Raw genomic sequence first — 21580 nt, 5'->3', positions numbered from 1 at the left:
AATTTTGATGACACATTGGTTTTATTTTGTAATTGTGAGTGATCGTTAGGTGATCAGAAAGATCGGACAGTGGGATGTTATAAAAAAGTGATACTTTATTTAGATTAGAAAGTGAATCGCACTATACAATAAGGAATTCTAAGGTAAAATACTCCTTTTACTTCGTTCACTGAAGAAAACATGGCGGACATATTTTTGTAAAATATTGGTGCACGTATGATTTGTGTAACCCAGTTTAACGACGTTTTCTTAGAAAACTAACGCTCAGCTCATTTACACTGACATATCCTTGATTGATGAATATATATATTGTATAGATATAAGAGACTTATGGTACCAAATACTTACCCCGAAAATTCCTGTGCATTTTCCTCTTGTGCACTGTTGGAACATGTTTTTGAGTGTCATTGATACTTTATAATTTACTCGGAGATACATTTTTTATTATTATTAGTTTCTCTTTGAACCCCGAGCATTTCTCGCGTTGTTACGACAATCTCAGTTTAACATAGGAATTTTGCACTGTCAAAATAGCATAGTCCTTATGAAGTTGTACACTGAATAATTTTTGAAAGCTATTTTGTCCGTTTCCTTTAAAAATGTTTCACTAAGGCACATAAGTGAAGGATTATATTTTGATAAGAGAAGGAGAATTTCATTATAATTTGCTTTCAGTCCACGGCAATTCCACTGGATAATTTTACTTTCCATTTACAATGGCAAACAAAAGTTGAACGACTGGAAAATTAAAGTATTAATGTTGCATTGATTCAGGAGTTGGGAACCTTTTGATCTTCCCCTCCTTTGTGCTGGTTAAACTGGGAGGAGCAGATAATGGCGGATCGTCATCATCCTCCCCCGTCAACCGGTTCAAATCAAGAGGGAACCGGTTATGGGTTTGTATGGGATCATTTGATCCCTTTCCAAACCCATCAGTTTTCAAGTCAATTTTTTGTTTGGGTGTTTGACTCACCCCACGTTGATTAGTAGTTGATGTAGCATTTTGTTTTGACGATTGTGAACTTGCGTAGTTTGGAACATTTTGTACAGCTGGTGGTAGCCTTGGTTTAGCAGCTGCATTTTGAACTGCTGGTGTCTGAACAGGTTTTGCTGGAACGTTTGGCTTTTTGTTTTGAGCATTAAGAACGGGCACAGAATCAGTTTGCGTAGACGCATCAATACATTGAGTTGATTTGTTTGAGGTAGATTTTGTTATGGAAGAATATGTTGTTGTTAGTGATGGTGGCATAAATTTAGCATTCGCAATTCGTCTAGCCTCAGGAAATCCAATGCCCTGTGTGAACTTGACATTGAGGACCTCCTTTTCGATCCTCCATGTCTTGCAGTCGCGAGACCTGGCCGAATGTTCCTCACCGCAGTTCACACAACACAATGGACCCTTGCACCTGTCAGGCTCATGAGAGAAACCGTTTTGTTTACATTTATGACATATGAATTCGCCTTTGCAGTTTGATTCGTTGTGTCCAAATTTGAAACAGTTGTAGCACTGAAGGGGATTTGGTATGTATTGGGTGACCTTTGTGTGGAGATAACCTACTTTTATAGAACTAGGAAGGAATGGGACGCCAAATGTAAGTATAATAGTGTTGGTTATGATTTCCTTCCCATCTCTTTTAATTTTGACGCGTCTGGCAGCCGTAACATGCTGGTCAGCAAGCCCTTGCACAATTTCCTTCTCTGATACCCCAGCAAGGTCGGGACAACGAATGACCCCCCTTGAGGAATTCAGAGTGCGGTGCGCAATGCACTTACACGGACGGTTGAAGAATGATGTTAAGCCTAAAAGATTTCGAGCATGTGTTGATTTTTCTACCTCAATAAGTAGATCCCCTGTGCGTAACTTCTTTACCGATTTCGGTACTCCAGCTATACTTTCTAGTGTCTTTTCTATCACAAATGGGGAAATGCTGGTCATTTTGAAATTTTCATCAGCAGATTGAATAAGTAGAAATCTTGGAAAGACTGTGTTAGATGTTGGTGACCGGTAAGGATTTTCACCTTCCGTGCTATCAGAGTCAGTTTCAGTATGCGGCCGTTTGTTTTTATTTATGTTTTCCATATTTAAATGAAATGGATTCATCACTCGCAGCCCCACCCGCCGCGGAGTCCAACAAGGGAACATGAAAACAGAGCGGATATCCAGCTCATACATGTTAGGGATACTGTAGTGATATACTCGGCTAGGTATTTTACAATCTTGTTCATATCACCAGCTGTATTGCAGAAAAAGCAATCAGGGGATTCAAGGGATTGTTACTCTACCCATCCGATTGGCCCTAAGCCACCGCCTTCTAGGAAACATAGATTGAAGTATATATGAAAATATATTGTTAAATGAATTTGTGTGAACGTAATATGAAGTGTGTTGAGCGCAGTAAAATGTGACAGTAGAGCAGAGTAAAGACAGGTTTTGTGTAACGTATTTTGTTCCAAAATTATGTTTGTGAAAATATAAAAATGATCATATGAAGATGCAGTTTGAAACAAACAATAGAAAATGTAAACTAAACGTAAATGTGAGATTTCCTAGGGCTTGGCATGACTAGCCGATTGATCGTATCGGGCCAATACGACCGCCAGAACGTCTACACCGAATTAGAGGCCAAAGATGTGTATTGGCACCCACATCCCGGGAAGAAGATGCGCACATGCAAACAAGTACGCATCATCTCCCCGGGATGCCATGGGGCACCTCAACATCCAGGACCCTCCTCTCCGGCTTACGGGCCGCCACCCACGGCAAACAGGTGGCTCCATTTTCGGGGGAGTCGTACCCCTCTGCATGGAGATACAGCCAGCATTTTCTATCCCCCCGCCGGCAAGGGGCCGTTACAAAATGAAACATTATATAGAATGAAGCAATTAAAACTTAGAAGTACTTAAATGTTGAATTTAATTTAAAGTTAATTATCGCATAGTGCGGCAATTTTCCTTTGATCTTTGCAGCATGTTATACATAGTAACACACATTATTACTACAAAACTGTGCTGATATCTTACAAAACTGTTGCGATATATATCAACACGGAAATCTCTATGGAGTTTCATAAGAAAAAAAGTGTTCCGATATATATCAGCACAGTAAAACTGTTCCGATATATATCGGAACACTTTTTCTCTATTGAGGTCCTATCAAGGGAGTATAATTTTTTCCTTTCAAGGAAAAGATGATTTTAGCTCCAATTTACAGTTCACAGAGAAAGAATTGTCACAAACACCTACATTTATAAAGTAAAAGAATAAATAAACTTGAATATTTCAAAGACTTGATAGTTTTTGCCAAATTCAGAAATACATGAAATATATGAAATTCTGAGATTTCTCAAATGTTTCTTTTTCTTTGATTTTTTTTACAAACAAAACAACAAGTTTTACAATATGTCTGGCCAATGAAATGCAAAGATTTAAAACCAATGCAGAAATTTGTTGGGTACCTTTTATCTGGGGAACACATTTTCTAAAACAGAAGTTTTAGTGTTTCAGTCAGCGAGGCGCAGAAAGGGAATCAGAATAGTAAAAATAATAATAAACAAATTTAAATGAAAATAATATATAAATTTTAATGATAAACTATGCGATAAAACAGTTATAATATGTAATGCTCGTGTGTTACCAGGATATATCAGAGCTGGGGGTACATCTCGTTATTTTTCTCTTCACATATCTGTCTTGGCCTACCGGCCTCGACGATATGTGCAGAGAAAAATACCCTCGATGTACCCCTAGCTCTGATATATCCTGGTAACACACTCTCACACATACTATAACTATTACATACATCACGGATTATTTATAAATGTTACACGAGGGAAGTATAATGTTACAGGAAATAATTTTGCAACTTATATAATATTATACAATAGTATACTTTAACCTGAACAAGTAGATGAAATTAAATCAAATAGAAATAAACAATGCCACATTAACTGAACAAGGACACAGCCAACGGTAAGTACACGTATATAAAAACTGAATGCTGCATAATGAATTCATAGTTCCTGCAGCAATCTATAAACGGAACATACAGTGTAGCATTGACAAGTACGGAATCCTGTTCGTGCCACATTGATTCTTGCCTCACCAACACGGGACAATGCGATGATTGGCGCCTTGTCCAAAAAACATATATACATGCGAGATTTAACAAATCCTCGTGAGGTTTTTGAGTCGATAATTATCGTCTTTCACATGCTTTTCTTAATACTCGCATTGGGAATTTGAAAAATTCCACGAAAACTAATTTTCGCATTGTCGCACTATCGCTCTGCATAAATATTCTGGACAAATATAACAATATAATTCTCCCTGGGTATTATGTATCAATACACCGAAACAAATTTATAATGACAATCTCCGTTGATGTCATTTCCATTTGTTAAAGGTGTAACAGAACATTTCATCCACGGTGCTATAGTAAGAAATATTCCCTAACACCGGGCGAAAATGCGAGGTGTTACTAATTCTTGCAACTTTGTATCATTATTTAAGCGGAATTTCAAGTTCCCGATGCGAGAAAGACATGTTGGTGAGGCGAGAATTTTAGTGATACGAACAGGATTCCGTATGAAACAGACATTACATTATGATGCTAACAATCCTGTTATCTTTAATATAGATCAAGTACTGCAGTGGTGTTTTACATATCTATTTTACACATAGGAGTGTATTTAATTTTCTCGCAATACACCACGAACTTCTGGAGCAGACGACATATACCTGCGCTAATTTCATATATAATAATTCACCAGCTGCTACTGTATCATACATATGTTACAGTACAATAGGATATAATCTTAGAGGAAAACACGGTATAGTACACGTAAGTTCATTTTATTTCGTCCTAGAAAAGTAATGTATTAGTTTGCTTTTGAAACAAATAAATTTGATCAACAATTCTTGTTAAAATTCCTTTTCGTTTTTAATTCATGAGAATAGGAAAAAAGCTTGAATCTGACTTCAGGTACATAAGAGAAGGTATAATTTGGCTACTATGACGTACCATTAGGGTTGAAATATGACAATTCGGTTAAGCACGACTCAGATTCGGGCATATTTGAATTCATTTAGTCATACTTATTTGAATAGTGTGGTTTTATTGAGCTTAGAATTCTGTCCAATTATTGATTTTGCTTAAATAATTGTCTTAATATTTTTTTCTAAAGTCAAAACTGTCAATAAAACAAGGTTTCATACTAAATGGATTTAGCTGTAAGCTAATTCATAGCACGGTCTTACAAAACTGAGTTATCTTGATTTAGGATCAATATTTCGAAAAAGTATTACTCAGGGTCGAACGTACTAAACAGAATTAGCTCACAGCTAAATTATTAAGGTACTTCCGCAAATTGAAATTAGAAAATCAGAATCCCCGAAAAAGCTTTCGAAATGCAAGGACACAAAAAATATATGATAAAACTTGAAAAGATATAGCTGTAAGTAAACTTGCGAGCATGAAAGTTACGTTAAACCCTATATCCACAGTGCTTTGGAAGAAAATGAGTGAACATTTTTGGTGCAAAATTTTAGTATCGTATGCATCCTAATTTGCTATAAAATATTTATTTTCAAATCAAAGAAATGCCAAAATAGTGCACACGAGCGCTATTTTCTCAAGAAAATGTCGTTAAACATTCTAATGCGCAAAGCACGTGCACAGTTTTTCTAAAATATTCGCCGCCATGTTTATTTCAAGAAATAAAATATATGATTGTTCTTTTACCTCAGATTTCCTTACTGAAATATATATGCCTCCTTATCCATGGTTAGAGATATCCATTTAGTATAGTTTTGCACTGTCCGATCTCCTTAATCTGTTACCGATCCTTTACATTTAAAGAATAAACGCAATGTGTAATGATAGTTTTTCGCTTTACACACCTCTCTTGGACAAGAAAGCTGTTTCACTTAAAATTTGTAAGCATCCGCTGATAAAATATTGATAAAAGATCGGAACTTTTTCTAAAATAAAGTTCAATTTCAGTTAATTTCAAAAACTGGAAATATTGCACATTGTGTTGAATTTATAAATAAAACAAAAATCCCCCAAATAAGCCATTTTTAAAGTGAGAACTTTTCCGGGAACTATACGTTTCAGCCGAACAACGCATTTCAAGATGACACAAAACTGATTTCTCTTTGTAAACAGTGTCAAAGTTCACCTGAGGAACATTGCTGAAAAAGTAAAAGTGCTTACTTGTTTCAGTTTTACGTCCTGTAGAAAACAATCAACTTTCAACTTTAAATGCATATATGTTCTATGATTGTTCCAATATAAAAAAAACCGTCCGATCTTTTCCGTGAGAAATAAAATGAAGCAAATTTAACTATTTGTTTACGCTTCAACCAGGTGAAATTAAAGGCATGTACTATCACGAGACTCCCGTGCATTCTGAACCTCGTGGCGAATAAACTGAATTTTACTTTAAAGTATGGTGTCTCAGCTGAGCCAGTTATTTGTTAATTTCAGAGAACATATAATAAATAGAGGATATTTGTTTGTTTCAGTGAAATATCAATTTGAGCATCAAAAACTGATATTTTCACGAGTGGCGTAGCCACGAGTGAAAATGTTTTTTTTTTTTGGTGCTCACGAGTGAAATAAAATTGATATTACACTGACACAAACAAATTTTCTTTTTATTTTATGTGTAATACTTTACTTTTGTTACGCAATTTATAAAATGTCGAAAATCGCGGGAAAAATCAACAGAAAGCATAACACAAATTACGTCATTTTAACGACGTCATCGTCATTATGGTGCCCGGTATTCATAACACTCGGTATACAATTTGACTTCAATCGTGGCGGAGGACCGGAACTAGTTCGGCAAAAACAGTGAAAAATAAAAATGATAATCTACTGTTTCAAAGATACAGAAAAAATACTTTTGAGATACTGCTTATTTTAATCATCCGGTTATCTCTACAATTGTATACAAATTGTAATACCTCCTAACATATTTGGCTGCACATTTTTTTCTGCAATTTATTACATGCTGCATAAATTCTTATATTGTATAAAAAGTCGAAAGATCAAAATTGGCTTGTTTACGACGCATGAAACATCTATGGATCCGAATCATTATACACATCGAACTTGCCCCCGACCAGTATGCGGAAATACTGTGGCCAAATGTTTCAAGATTGTCTAAAAATATTTGTATATATCGTGATAACGCAAATATTTCGATTGTTTTTATAACTTATAAATATTCAATTACGTATGTGTGAGAAAGTTACGTTAATTAATTTCGGTAGTTACCGCAGGAAGAGCCGAAAATTCCATTTCCACCAAATTTTCCGTGAGATAAGCAGCGCTTTAAATTAGTACATAAATTCCACAATAGTAAATTAAAATTTTCTTATACTTGCACAATCCTTGAAAAGAATTTTGTTTTGTTGCAAATCTTTATCACGTTAAGTCTGAGACTTCTCTTTCAATTTAGGCAGTTTGGTACACCATACATAGAAAAATCATTGTCCGCACATTGCACTATTTTTATGTATGCTGAAAATAGCAATATGTACAGATTTATTTTCGTTTTAATACATGAGGTGGTAAGATTTAAAAACAGATTTTTTACTAAGTTAGTTCTATTCGGTAAGACAATTCTCCTATGCACTAATTGAAACTTTGAACTAACTTTTGCCATTCATGAATTTTTAATAAAATATTTTAAAAGGATTTATAAATCTAACCAAAAATTTGGAAAAATACAGGTAAATTCATAAAATATCTTTTTTGTTTATTTCTAAATTTTAGTTTTACTTTTTATACAGCTACTTTTACTTCAGGTATTGCAAACTGAGCTGTTTTTTGTACTTTGGAAAAGCTGCATTTGAAAGCTTTTGTTCACTATATTTTCACACCTCAAATGAAGGTCACTCTAATTTCAATATGGCAGAAGTACCTTAAGGTTTAGGAGTATATCACCAAAAACACAGAAATATTTTATAAACGAACAACATCGTTGCCAATATTTTACCTGACAATTACATGTTCTGCCGTACTGTCCCATACTGAAAATATTCAGAAAAAGTTGTCCCCCTTTGAAAATGAATGCCATTTGTACGGGACAGTACGGCAGAACATGTAATTGTTAGGTAAAATATTGGTAACGATGTTTTTCGTATATAAAATATTTTTGTGTTTTGGTGATATACTCCTAAACCTTAACCATAAAGGTTACATTCTACCAATTCAATTCCTTATTTATTTCATATTAATAACAAAACATTCAGACCTCATTTTCAGCACTTTAGAGCATTTCAATGATATGAAAACCATACAGGGTCATTTAGTATAACATGTCTTCTTATCAAAAATAGAAAAATGTTGACATGTTATGTTGTATATAAGAAAAATAATCTGTTCTGAGAAACATCACCCTCTAAAAATGCCCCCATGAAAACAGCCGTTCAGCAGTTACGCGTAGGTAGACATTTTTTGCAAAGAATAAAACTTATTCCAAGAAATTTACAATGAAAATGGTCTAGATCTATTCTCAATACTATAAGCAATAAACATAAGCCAAAAACTTATCTGTCACCTCCTCATGCCACTCATTATACCAGATTTCATCAATAGCATGGAACTACATTTTGGACTACTTTACATGTAACACTGAGTAGTCACTTCCGGTTTGGTGTAATCCGTCCTTTAAGGAAAATTTTTCATACTCAAAATGTGTTACTTTCACTTAAATTGTACCAGTAACCTAAAAGCATGAAAAAAATACCAGTTTCAGTTTGATACAATCAATTTTCACGGTTTTATGGCTTTTTCAGTAACGTATGCTAGCGCGCCAAATTTCCTGGAAAAAAGCTGTCGCGACATCATTTTAGACCACTTTTCCTTGCTTGAGCTTATTTTTGCCATATTTTATCAAGTTTTACCATAAACTGCACTCAAATCACACACTGTTACTGGAAAATATACCCAAACTCACCCCTGACACCAAAAACTCACTAATATTTAGTCAATAAATATGCATTTTTTGAAAAAAAATACACCCAAAACAGTAATTTTGAAATATTTTTAGTTTTTCTTCTTTTTCTCTGCTAAATTGCACAGAAATTGTCATTTTCTATCATAATCTGGCCAAACTAGCCTATTTACAGCCACATCTAAACTAGTTTCAATTTTTACCCCTGCATAACTTATAGGTTACATTCTACCAATTCAATTCCTTATTTATTTCATATTAATAACAAAACATTCAGACCTCATTTTCAGCACTTTAGAGCATTTCAATGATATGAAAACCATATATGGTCATTTAGTATAACATGTCTTCTTATCAAAAATAGAAAAATGTTGACATGTTATGTTATATATAAGAAAAATAATCTGTTCTGAGAAACATCACCCTCTAAAAATGCCCCCATGAAAACAGCCGTTTAGCAGTTACGCGTAGGTAGACATTTTTCGCAAAGAATAAAACATATTCCAAGAAATTTACAATGAAAATGGTCTAGATCTATTCTCAATACTATAAGCAATAAACATAAGCCAAAAATTTAACTGTCACCTCCTCATGTCACTCATTATACCAGATTTCATCCATAGCATGAAACTACATTTTGGACTACTTCACATGTAACACTGAGTAGTCACTTCCGGTTTGGTGTAATCCGTCCTAAAGCTAAATGGTCATTATCAATAAATATGTCTCTGAAATTAAATATGGTAACCAAAATACTTGTGGTACACAGATTGTGAATGAAGCTCATTACTTGTCTAGTAAGTTCCTTGCATTTGATAATTTGTCTAGTAAACTCTACAGTTTTTCATTTCTGATTTAAATGAGTGTACTTTATGGCTTCTGCATTTGAGGAAACTTAGGCGTATGAAAACAATTATAATCTCAAAAAAGTGTTTAAATTTTGAAGTTGTAAAGACAGTTTTTCATCATAGAATGTGCATAAGAATGGAAACATTTTACTACTGTTGTTAATAAATACATTTTATCACATTTTTGACGGTGTGGGAGTGTAATAAAGCCATTAAATAAAAACGATAATACATTAGTGTAATAAAGCTTTGACGTCGACGTCATTTAATGTATAGGAGACGTTGGTCAAATTGACTTGTTTATATAGTAAAAGAAAGTAGAATTTTTGATGTTTCGACAGGAAAGGCTAACATGTGATAAAAAGAATATTACATTTGTGACTTTCCACATTGAATTTATTAAACTCGTTTAATAAAATTGATAAAATGCTCAGCTGAGCCTCACATTTTATCATTTTATTCAACACGTTTAATAAATTCAATATGAAAAGACGCTCATGTAATATCCTCTATATCTGTAACAGTGAAGATCTATTCCTTCAGTATAAAAATTATCTTTAAAAACTTAAACTTGAAATCACAAGTCTATTTTGTGCCGTTATGAATTTGTTTTGTATTTGTTACTTGCTTATAAATAACAAATTCAGGGTGTGAGGATAAATTGAGTGAATTTAACTAAATACTTAAATCTTCTCATTTGCTTATCCAGACTCCTTGTGCTGCAATCTTTTTAGAGTACTGCTTTATTTTCTGAGTCATTTAAAGTTTTTACATTATGGTCTAATCATTGTAAGTTTCAAAAAGAAACTGATTACAAAATGGTAATATTTACTTCTTTTTCCCTGCTTTTTTGTTGAGTTACATTCAAATACATTTTTTGTAACACATTCCAAATCCATAAATTAGGATGATAGAGCTTATCAGTTTGGGAGGTCTGCATGGCTTTTTTTCCTTCCCCCAATATTCCCACCACTATAATTATCTAAATATCTCCATTTTCATATCTTGCATATAATTAAAACGTACCTGTTGTTGGTTTTGTTAACACCCTGTCTGCTATATTGTCTACTGCATTTTTTACTTGTGAAGGGCTTACTCTGTGTTTTATGGCATTGGAGGTCTTTGCTGGGCTCTGTGCTTCCAGGAAATTACCATTATATTTACATCAGAAAAATAAAGCATGTTCTCTTTGCTATTTCATGGCGTGTGTTGCACGCGCTGGAGTAATAGTATTGAAAAGACGTTTAAGTTTTGAGAAATTTGTCATTTTTAATTAATGTTGTAGTACGTCTAAATTTTCGCATCAGTAGAGGCCTTAACAGTTGTAAAGTTCTTTAATAATTATTCCCACTACCCTGCAGGTTTGTACTACCAAAACGAATATATGTATTTGAAACAGTTCCAAACAGCTGTTATAGAATGTTTGTGTTGTTAATCGTATAGCTTTCAAGTATTCAGTCTATGAAATAAGCTGGTGGAGAGAGAATTATTTTTATCTATGATCCTTTTTATCCAATTACAATTTTTTTCAGAAGAGTGTTTTCTTTTTTTTTTTTGTCAAAAACAGAGCACTAATGTAAAACCTGTCAATTACCAATATATTCTGCTGCTGCCTATAACAGAATTTGTAAAACAAAGCAAACGTGGCTTTTTGTCAATACTTGTTAAAGTTATGATTCTGTGAACGTTCGTGGAATTTGTAAGGTACAGGCTTTGTGATCATGTGCTGCATTGCACTCACTAGCCACTGTTCACTTTGCTTCAGGAGCTCATGTAGAGGATGCTGCAACCGTTCTCTGGACCTATTTATAAAAGTGCTTATAGTACTTCACTAGTCTAACTGGCAAATCTTGTCCTTAAAACACTTTATCTTGCAATATATGGCTCTGGATCAATAAAGACAAAAGTAAATATACTTCTTATCAGCCCCCACACCCCCAAAAGGAAAAAAGATACAGCACATGTGTCATTTTTTATTCGATTTCCACTAAAATAATGTTCCGTTCTTTTAACATGGTTGTGAAACGCTTCTTTCTGGTTTAACTTCTCCCAGTTTGCAAGTGTCTGTCATATTTATTTTCCATTTCATTAACACATTTTGCAGAAGTAAAATGTTATATTGTTGTCATATCCCTTTTTATTCTCATCCCAAAATTGTTATATATTTTAAGAGGTGAGGGAATCCGACATTATCTTATAGTCAATGTACCATATGTGTACGATATACTAATTGTCACATAACAATAGTTTGTGCTTTTTAGGCATCATGGGTAACTCCGAATCATATACTGGGGGATCATCGACCAACAAAGAAGAAGTTTCAAAGGAAAAATACGGGTCTGACGTCCCTGTCATGAATTTTCAAAGTAGGGGTGCTCCTCGTCGGCGTTTGCAAGGTGAACCTCGAGAACTCGCACAACACAACATTGAAACAGTGACACTTTCAGACAATGCTCCACGTATAAGGACGCGAGCTCAAGCACCCGCAGATCATTTAGATAATTAAAAAAAGAATGAAGAAATTATAAATTTTCAATATCCTTTTATATTGTTTCATTCTTTTCTGTTGACCTTGTCTCTAGTAATCCATTTGTGCACTGGACCTAGATTACATTGAAACAAATAATCTCACCATGAAGATCTAACTCTTGACACTTTAACAAGGTCCTTCTATTATCTGAAATAGTGACCTACATGTAGTTTTTGACTTCACGCAGCCCAGTTTCCTTGCGTAATCTGGATTTCGTTAAAACAAATATTTCAACAAGTTTTTATGACGGTCACATAAAAAGTATGACCTCTAGAATGTTCACAAATGTTTTTCTATGGTATGACCTGGTGACCTAGATTGTGGCCATAGACAATCCATTTTCTAACTTAATGTAGATTTCATATAGACAAAAAACGCTGACAACTTTTATGATGGCTAAGTAAATAAATTAAATGTGGTTAATTTGGTTATCTATGATTTCATCAAGTAGTCTAGTGTTTTGATCTTAGAACATATAATTTCAGACTTCATCTCAGTGTTGTTATATTTTCTGGTCTATCGGGATCATTGATTTCAACTCATTTAGATTTGAAGATTGAATACTGTTTAAGCCGGTGCTGGGGGGCGTGGGCAGTGTTGCATTTTCCATTACTGCTCATGAACAGACTCAATCAAACCGTCTGCAGTTTCCACTGTTTGCCTGGTTCTCGGTGCTTCCGAAGGATCTACCTTTCAGAATATATTTACCTATTTTCATAGCGATAAACATTCTAACAAAGTTTTATAAAGATCCAGAGGAAAGTGTGGCCTTTGGAGTGTTTACAAAGACTTTCTGCGATTTAACGTATTGTTTTTGACGCGAGTAACCAAAGATTTAACTGAGGCAAACATTATGAAAACTAATGACAATGATCGGGAAGTGTAAACAATAATTTTATACGATCTGACCTAGTCACCTGGTTTGTAACCTCAAGCAACCCATATTCGAATCTGACATAGATTTGATAAAGGCTAACGATATGACAAACCTGTACGGAGATCAAGCAGAAAATGTGTCCTCTAGAGTGTTAAAATATTTTCTGTGACTTAACCTAGTGTCCCTGTTTTCAACTCCAGATCACCCGATTTCAAACTGGATCATTGATTTCAACTCATTTAGATTTGAAAATTGAATACTGCTTAAACCGGTGCTAGGGGGCGTAGGCAGTGTTGCACTTTCCATTACTGCTCATGAACAGACTCAATCAAACCGAGTCTGCAATTTTCACTTTTTGTATTGTACTCGGTGCTTTCGAGGGATCAACTTTCCAGATTATATTGACATAGGATTTGTACAGGCAAGCGTTCTGACAAGGGATCATAAAATCAGACGGACAACATGTGTTAAATTTGTTTTTCTATTATTTGATCTAGTGACCTAGCTTATTGATTCAGTTGCGAACTTTTCCATGATTTTATTGACCGAGACTCAGTATAATATGATTATAATGGTTAATTCTAGTATAATATATATATATAATTAACAGATCAATAGTAACAACACAAGACACACGACGGGCGACGACGGATGGCGCTTTCGACGGACATATAGGCACTGGGACTAAAGATACAACTGTCTATTTTACATATATTTGTAGCTAACTGCATCAAAATACACAGTCTGAAAACATATTTTAAATAATATCATTTTCTGAAAAAAGTTATTTGAGCTGAAAAAATAATCCTGGGTAAAATACTTTGATAAAATGGAGACAACTCCGCTTAAACTTAATTGTAGTCCTTGGTGAATATGCACATAATATCTCCTGCAAACCATGCACTTTTTACCTCTAGGTACGAAAAAAGCATGCATAATTACTTAATGGGCAGCAGTTTGTAAAGAAAATTTTGTGAAGATCAAATCATTTAATACCATAGGGGAATGTACAACATTTTTGTGGTGAAATTTGTCAACAAATAGACGAGTTTTGATACGAGAAAACCTACAGAATTTTGCAAGAGGAAGCAATTGCAAGAAAGAGAATTATCTTTGCTATCCATGTGCATCAAAGAACGAGAATAATATCTAGAAATATGAGAAAATCAAAGAAAACAATTTCAGGATTGTTTGATGCTGTGTTATCCTGTATCACAGATAATGTAAATAGCAGCTTATTTTTCCATTGCACCGATTTAACAGAGAAAGGATTAACATTGACAGACGGTGTACACTCAACAATTTCACTCTATAAATAGATTGTTTAATTTGTGTGAAGAAAGCCTACGCCACAGCCCAAGAAATACCCGAACTTTAGTCCGAGTGTGAGGACCTTTGGGTAAAGTTAGACCCGGTAGGTAATAAGTCCCTAGTTATTGGTGCTTATTACAAGCCACATGAATTAGACGTGACAGTTTCGCAGAATTTACTAAATCCCTTGAAAAGGTAAATAAAAAGTTTTCAAATATTTGGGTGGCCGGGGATCTTAACCTCCCAAAAATGGACTGGGACACCAGCAGTCCATCCCCTGAATGTAAGCACCCCACCTTCTACCGTCAGGTTATTGAAACATTAAATGATTCAAACCTAACCCAAATGGTCAACTTACCAACTAGAGGAAATAATATTCTAGACTTATTCCTTACCACAAAACCAACTCTAGTAAATCAGGTCAACATCATACCGGGTATCAGTGATCATAATATAGTAGAAACAAAAGTCAATACATCCGCAAGGATATGTTACCAAAAAAAAAACAAAGACAAATATCAAACAGGAAATGCCACGTACCAAAAACGCAGCCTCCTTAAAACGAAACCCATAGCACGCAGACGCGTGCACCACAAACACACTCACACACACACGCGCGCTCACACACAAAACCAACACATTAGGACAAAACGAACAAACAAAGGAACACAGTGGGGCACCGCCTTGGAACGGTCAGTGGCAAAAACACCACTGGGGAGTTTAAACCGGTTTATGGTGCGCACCCAACCTCACTCTTACCCCCACCATGTTCCAAAGACACGGAACAGTATAAATAAAAGTAATCCCCTCCAGGTGAATCTCTTACACATGTAATGGAAACAAAAAGGCATGGCCTCGAAAAATGCCCTTGTATAAAAAAGCAAACTGGCAGGAAATAAAACAGCCATTAATTGACTACCACCAGGTTATGACCAATGAAGGTAAATTCTCCGCACTAAAAACAGAAGAGTTATGGGAAAATTTCTCAAATACCCTAAACAACCTTACAGAAAAATGGATTCCATCCAAACAGTCAACTGTAAGGTAAGAGATCACCTTCCATGGGTCAATCAGGACATTAAGAAACTAATCAGAAGGAGGAACAGAGCTTTTAAAAAGGTTAAGAAAACTAGCTCATCTTCTGATCGAAAGAAATTTCTAGACTTAAAGCATCTAGTGCGGAAAAAGGTCAAAGAGGCTTATAGCCAGTATCTTGAGCACATCGAACACTCGAACAACACTGATGACTCACTCCCAAATAAACCAAATACTAAGAAACTGTACTCGCTCATTAAACACTCGAGACAGGAATCTTCCTCTATCCCTCCCCTTAAGTATGAAAATAAACTACATCTGGATGATCAAGCTAAGGCAACAGTACTGAACAAACAGTTTCAGTCTCTTTTTAGCCCCAAATCACCACTTAACCTAGCCTCGCTCAGCAAAATGAAACTAACTCCAGATGGAAATTCAGTTCCTACTATGCCAGATATTAGGATAGGCACAAATGGTATTGAGAAACTTCTCAGCAACCTGAACCCCGATAAGGCCAGTGGTCCTGACAAAATCAAGCATATAATAATTAAATCACTCTCTGTAGAACTATCCCCTATCCTTGAGGTCATGTTCCAGAAATCCCTGGAGGAAGGATCACTTCCATCCCAGTGGAAATCCGCATATGTTGCCCCCATTTTTAAAAATGGTGATAGGTCAAATCCAGTAAATTATAGGCCAATTTCATTAACATGTGTCCTATGCAAAGTTCTTGAACACATTGTTTCCTCATCTATTGTTAAGCACTTCACCAACCATGGTATTCTGTATGACCTACACGTGGATTTAAGGACAAAAGGTCATGCGTTACTCAGTTAGTTATGTTAGTAAATGATCTGGTCACTTCAGTCTACAATAAGAAACAAGTAGATCTTATACTACTAGATTTTAGTAAGGCTTTCGACAAGGTTAGGCATGAGAAAGTCCTTCTAAAAATGCACGAATATGGATTCAGAGGTAACACCCTAAGACGGGTCAAAGGCTTCTTAGATAATAGGATCCAATCAGTAGTCCTAAATGGCACAACCTCTGATGCCATCCCAGTATCATCAGGTGTCCCGCAGGGGTCTGTACTTGGTCCCCTGCTCTTCCTGGCTTACATAAATGACCTCCCACAAAACGTCAGTTCTAAAGACCGTCTGTTTGCAGATGACACGGCAATATATCTAACTTTGTCATCTGCAGATCAATCTGTCACTCTCCAAAATGACCTAAAATTTCTAGAAAAATGGGAGTTGGAGTGGGATATGGAGTTCAACCCCTCTAAGTGTCAAGTGATCCACGCCACTAGAAGGAAACATCCTATCCCTACCCAGTATTACCTATATGGAGTCCAACTTGAATCGTGAATCGGTCAGCTCAGCTAAATACCTAGGCGTGGATATCTCAATTGATATATCATGGGACAATCACATAAACAGGTCAACCATGAAAGCTAACCAAACCCTAGGGTTCTTACGAAGAAACATTAAGGTCAAATCCCAACCCATTAAGACCATTGCTTACCAGACTCTAGTCCAACCCCAGCTCGAATATGCCTCCGAGGTATAGTCGCCCCACACCCAAACTAAAATTGACCAAATTGAAAGCGTCCAAAGGAGAGCCGCCCGTTGGATCAAGACCGACTACGGCCTACTTCCAGTGTAACAGATAAGCTACACTCCCTAAACCTTCGTAGACTGGATTTAAGGTGTATAGATTCTAGGTTATCACTCTTCTATAAGAGTCATCATGATCTGGTTGCTATCCCAATCGTAGATTACCTGACCCCAATGACCCGATGTGTCCGCTATTGCCATTCCCTAAGTAATAGGTTAATTACTGCAACCACTGACTATTACAAGTTTTCTTTTTTCCGAGAACAGTGTACCATTGGAACTTACTTCCTCCCAGTGTCGCCCACCTCCCTACCCTAGAGCAGTTCAGTGCTGCAGTTTGCAGCCTTGAACATGCCTCGCCCTAGTTATCCTGCAAGCTCAAGTTTTAACCTTTTTATATCACCAAAGTTATTTTTAGTTTCTTCCACTCTAAATTTTTATCACTATATTCTTTCTCTTTTCGATTTTGACGCGCAAAACGTCTACGTTCCCGCAAGGGGTTTGACGTCAACGGAAGGTAGATAGGGTAAGTCTCTATGGCATATATCAAAAGCTCACCTTGACTTTTTGTGCTCAGAAGAACTAAAGCTTAGGGTAGGTCTCTAGGGCATATACCAATAGCTCACCTTGAATTTTTGTGTTCAGAAGAGCTAACAAAGGACGCCGTAAACTGTATAAGTACAGAAAGCGCTACATCTGCTGGGTACCTGAAGCGCTACATGTTTGGTATAACAGAATGACGGATTTTTTATGATAATAATACCTATAATTATCTTATAATAACTGTTTTTATTCAAGTAGGTTGGTTGCTTTAATGTTTTGAAATATAGAATATGTGCACTGTACCACTGTTTTATGTCTATATTACATTCTGTTTCATGTTTAATCATAAACGAAGTTATTAAACGTAAAACTAGTTGTGTTCTCGATACAGCTCCTCGTTGGATTGCTCACTGTTATTGTTAAATTGATATTTTTTGGGCCACTTAGTTTATACTAATTTGTTTTAGCTCGATTGTGATGAAAGCTTCAAGCTTATTGGAACCACTCTCGAGTCCGCTTCCTGGAAAAACCAGTACTGGTGTCATATGAGAAGTCATGGTCGTGACCCCAGTGGGGCTCGAACCCACGACCCCTGGATTGAGCGACCGACACCTTATCCACTAGACCACCGCTCCCCTTTTGGGCCACTTAAACAATCAAAATAAATTATTATCAAGCATCTTGCACCAATGATACTATAACGAAATAGATCTTTCTCAAGCATTTTTAGAGCAAATTTGTACTCAAGAAATTTACAAATTAAAAAATAGTGTCCTCTCTCACAGCAGCCAATAGATAATGTATGGTACACCGGTACACATTGTACTTGCAAATAAAAAACTTTCGGAAGCATCTAGTCAAGGTAAAACATATTTTACAGACAGAAAACTTACTTGAAGTTCTCCTATTTCAGGTACAATATGCGAAACAATAGACGATATATTGACACGATGAACGATATTCGGTAAACGTTTATGGTTTTTAAAACAACATTTTGCCAAACATATTAAAACCCTTATTTACTTCCATGAAGTATGTACCAACGGTTTCAAAACGCACAAGTTATATACATCTTCGAAAGATGCATGGCATAGAACCCAGTTCTTTCAAAAATAGCCGTATCCAATCTACAATTCAATACAATGGGTTATGGAGAATGTTGTTGCCCGTTTACAGCGCCATCTAGATAAGCAAATCTTCATGACGGACCACAGGGTGCACTAAATTATTTCACTCGAGTGAGTAGAGTTTGATGAATGTCCAGCATAAATTCATCCATTCTATTGTATTGTTTGTTTTGTTTTGTTGAATTTAAAGTTGCACCGACACAATTATAAGATATATGGCGACGGACGTTACAGCTTTTGATGGCACAGGAAGACCCAAGTTGCCCGCCATCAGATCATTATTTCATCCTTGCGAGCACGTGGGTAGAACATACGACCTTCAGTAAGCTGGATGGCATCTTCACATGGCGGATTCAACCAAAGCGAGGTTCAAACCAACACCATTCAGCGGCAAGTGATTTAGGTCAGTGACCGTCACAACGCAGCCACGGAGGCCTTTTCCAGCTTCTTGATCGACACTGTTACCATTCTCGTGCTACCTGATGACACCATTGACCACCAGATACTGTAACACCGCACTGATCGCCTAGCTGGAATCACAGACAAAGCACATACTCGTTCTGGTCTGTGTTTATGTAGAGACCGTACAAGTGTTTTTCGCGTTCTTTGATTTTTGTAAATATAATCATGGTATGTACACGTACACCATGAACGAGTAAAACGCGTAGTGCTGATTGACAGCAAATGCTATTAACTTTGTGTTATGCAGGGAGGTACGTTTTTAACTGTAATTTACTTTCGATTGAACTAATCTTGAAACTTGCAAAATTGTTGCTGATATTTGGTCAACGCCCGCTGTCTTCGCAGTTCGTGAGCTGCTAACAGAGCTATTATAAAAAAAAATCGTTGTTAGTTATATTTAGCCAGTACTGCCAGTGTGTAAGTTCATACTCTGAAAACACGTCAAAGAAATTTGCGCACTTTTGACCTATTTCAAAATGTTGGAAAGGTTAGATTATATTTATTATTTACATAAAGAACTAAAAAAGTGAATACACCTATTATCCTGAGTACTGCGAATTTTCGTTGTCACAAATTGTTCCAGTTCACGTAGTAGAGAATAATGGTACCCTTACACTGCAATCTATTAGATATGTTGTTATAGCGAAGTGATAGAGTGTCTGCCGTATGTGTGGGAGGTCCCTAGTTCGAGTACCTGTCAGACCTTGAATTTTACATTCTGTCACAGCGTATATTTGAGGGTTATCGGACTGCTCAAGAAGTACTATATTTTAGCGAACAGTGCAATGGATCACTGTTTAGCATTCCAGAATACTGTTTAATGTACAATGAAATACGCTCAAATAGAAAAACCACACTTTGATATTTCTGCTCTACATGTCCAAGAAAAGTTACATTTCCTTTAATACAAAGTTTCTTTTATATGGAAATATTAAATTTTCATAACTATGCACGTTTGGTTACAATATATATATATATATAAGAAATATATAGATACGTGTATGCATTTAAAAGCTTTTTAACTTCGTAGCCTTGTTTTGAAAAAAAAATAGGCACTATCTCTATTTTGTGGAATTTTCGATGTTACTGGCCCCTGACCCATAATATTGTATCAGCCTTATTCTATTTCTGATTCAATAAACTTAAAAGTATCGTGGTCCCGGTAACCCTTTAGATAAGGGCCTCCTGTTAAAGCCAGTAAACATTGAAATAAAGGTACTGTTGACTTTAGTTTGTTTGGTAGCTTAAAAGTGTTAAAGAGTTAGCCAAAGTATAAAATTGGCGACCGAGTTCATATGAATAAAGTCAAGAGTCACTTTGAAAATGGTTAAACACAAACTGGACAATATTTGTAATAAATGGAATTCGCAAAACAAACCCAAGAACAAACAGTTTTAAAGATTTAAATAAAGAATTAATTCAAGGTCCATTTAATGAAGAAGATTTTTTTTGCCTACTAAGCAAGAAAATTTTAGAATAGGAAAAGTGATAAAACGAGACTATACAAAAAGCCTTGGTAAAGTGGAAAGGTGACTGTAGCAAATTTAATAGCTGGGTTTCGTTTAGTTACCTCAGATAACTATAATATATCTTTTTTAATATTATATAACTGAGTTATAAACAGCAATGTAATACAAACGACAGATCAATTAATTATCCACTCAACTAAACTTTAAAGGTTATAAGTTTTGCGGAAGAGTAAATACTGCATTACAAATAACAGCTGGTATGATGGGTTGCCCAGCTGCTTTAGCACTAGTTCCTGCCTTCCCTATATTTGTTGCATTTGCTGGAACTCTTTCATCAGTAAAATTACTATTTTTCTTAACAACTGAAAGCTGGAGATAAGAAAACTACGAGAGGTGTTCAAATATGAATGCAACTAGGCCAATTTTCAGAAGTGCTTAACAAATAATGCCAAAATAATTATCTTAATACTTCAAAATACTCACCACCATGTGGTATACAAAGTTTAATTTTTTTAAATTCAATTTGTAAAGGCGTTTTCATAATCTTTTCGAGGTATACTGTCCAGACACTGGAAAATAGCCGAACCAAGATTTTTGTGCGTTTGATATTTTCTTCCAGCAAGGTGTTTTTGAGCCTCGGAAATAGGAAAAAGTCACAAGGGGCAAGATCTGGCGAATAAAAATATGAGGAAGCTCGACAACCTTTTCCTGTTTCAGATATTCGCGTACAATGACCGCTTTGTGTGACGAAGCATTGTCATGCAACAACCTGACACCACGGAGACCAGTTGCTGGT

The 21580-nt window shown here is 35.7% G+C and overlaps 1 long non-coding RNA gene across 1 annotated transcript; it reads left to right on the top strand.

Annotated features, from left to right (window-relative positions):
• The first annotated feature begins 4486 nt into the window (after window positions 1–4486).
• LOC128550644 (uncharacterized) lies at window positions 4487–12360 on the top strand. The gene is made up of 2 exons (XR_008368352.1): window positions 4487–4840; window positions 12076–12360. It is a non-coding gene; the product is annotated as an uncharacterized LOC128550644 (long non-coding RNA).
• The last annotated feature ends 9220 nt before the right edge of the window (window positions 12361–21580 follow it).

The sequence above is a fragment of the Mercenaria mercenaria genome, chromosome 18, assembly GCF_021730395.1.
Source record: "Mercenaria mercenaria strain notata chromosome 18, MADL_Memer_1, whole genome shotgun sequence".
Taxonomy (NCBI): Eukaryota; Metazoa; Mollusca; class Bivalvia; order Venerida; family Veneridae; genus Mercenaria; species Mercenaria mercenaria.
The sequence above is the reverse complement of the archived record's forward strand: the minus strand, read 5'-3'. Positions and strand labels throughout refer to the sequence as shown.